Genomic DNA, 1,956 nt, shown 5'->3' with positions numbered 1-1,956 from the left:
ACCAAAATAGGACTGATTTGGGTAAAATAATTCAAGGAGGGACTGGTTTCATAACTTGAACAAATTATAAGGGTTGATATGTAACTTCTTCAATAAATATGACTGTTTTGGCTGATAATTTTGAAGTTATGGGTTGTTTTTGAATAAATGAGATTATTATTTGGGGATTAGGACATATTTTGAATAAAGATTTAACAGTAGGGGTAGTTTGGTCATTTAACAAGCTAAATTAAATTAGGGCTTTTAAGCCCCTGTTTCTTTGTTCGATCGGGCAAAAGAAATAGAAAGCTACAATTGAAACTTTGAAAGCAGTCAACACGAAGAACACAGATGAATGGAAAACGTGAACGACCAGTCGATGGGTCAAAAGGGAGCACGAAGGTTCGTCGCTCGACTCGCAATCGGTGGTGGCCTCCGGAGTTCGACTAGATTGAAGAAGGAGAAGGATCGAAGCAGCGAGGCGGCGGTGACCTCGGACGAGAAGGCAGAGACGAAGCAGCGGGGCTGCTCGTCTTCTGTCTTCAAAGTAGCTGCATAGGGGAAAGAGATTCGAAGGGGGTCTGGGAGGCGTCGCGAGCAGGAGCAGCAACGATGACGTGGTGTTCGGTGGGTTTGCTTAACGGGAGGGGAAGAGGAGTGCGAGGGTGGGGCTGTTATTTCGATCAGTAGCAGGTAAGCGAATGGGGGCTGCTACGGCAGCCTCCCCTGTTCTTCCTATTTTATGTGTTGATGTTTGATAAATAATCAATGGATGTTTGGATTGTGATGTTCTTAGTCCACTGGTGGCAGCTCAATGAAAGAAGAAGGTAGCAGTTAAAGCGACTCTCAGGGTGTTTTTGGGAGGGTTCGATTGACAGGAAACGAAAAAGATAATCAGTTGAGAAAAAAAAGTGTTTGGTTGTTTGTTTTCCACCAAAAGGGTAGAAGAAGAACAGGATGAATCTTTTTTTTTTTTGAGTGTTTGATTGTTTCAGTTGACAGGGAATGAAAATGGATTAACAAAAAGAAAGTGTTGTTCTTATTGATTGTTCACGATTAGAAGATGATACAATGTGTTTGAGTGTTTATTTTTTTTAATTTTTATTATTATCTTTGTACTTTGTTTGATTGTGGTTTTGTATAAGCTGAAGGTTAGAAGGAAACTGTACAATAGTTGAGCAGTGTATAAGTTTCATCCTTGTTTGGCTGTCAATTTCAGGGTAAATAGTATACGTTTCATTTTGTATTTTTTATAATGTATTTGTTTGTATATGTATGTAATGTGTGTTGATTCACTTAAAATACATTTGTATATGAATTTATTGATTGGTATGGATGTAAATTTTTAATAGATTTTACATACTCTTATTGTATGTATGTGTATATTGGTTGGAGGCATTTTATAACGATAATACATACATAATATTTACACACTTTCATATTTTTTGGTAGGTGGGGCTTGCTCTACTTTGACTTCTTTATTTAATAACACTAGTCTTATAAGTTTTTCCATGTGTGTTTGTAAAATATATAAATAAACTGAATATTTATACATGATAGGTGTCCGAATTTTGCAATATATATTAATTGATATTTGGAAGTGTTACATGACATATATATATATATATATATATATATATATATATATATATATTGTTATATAATTTTAATTATATAACATATATGCATTGTGATTACACGACTAATTTGGATCTTTTGAAGTCGCAAAGGACACCAATATATATATATATATATATATATATATATATATATATATATATATATATATATATATATATATATATATATACTGGCTTGTCGTTATACAAGTTATAAACATTTTTCAATAAAAACTACAATACATTTTATATATATTTATTTATCGTGATGTGTAACGACCCAAAATACGACCCATTTTTTTTTAATAATACTAAAAACAACATCATATATAATATAACCGCGGAATGAGCATTTCAA

The 1,956-nt window shown here is 33.2% G+C and overlaps 1 long non-coding RNA gene across 1 annotated transcript; it reads left to right on the top strand.

Annotated features, from left to right (window-relative positions):
* The first annotated feature begins 281 nt into the window (after nt 1-281).
* LOC145074131 (uncharacterized) lies at nt 282-1,225 on the top strand. The gene is made up of 2 exons (XR_013691715.1): nt 282-672; nt 776-1,225. It is a non-coding gene; the product is annotated as an uncharacterized LOC145074131 (long non-coding RNA).
* Nucleotides 1,226-1,956: the final 731 nt, after the last annotated feature.

This window comes from Lactuca serriola, chromosome 9, assembly GCF_051521515.1.
Source record: "Lactuca serriola cultivar US96UC23 chromosome 9, Lser_US96UC23_V15, whole genome shotgun sequence".
NCBI lineage: Eukaryota > Viridiplantae > Streptophyta > Magnoliopsida > Asterales > Asteraceae > Lactuca > Lactuca serriola.
The sequence above is the reverse complement of the archived record's forward strand: the minus strand, read 5'-3'. Positions and strand labels throughout refer to the sequence as shown.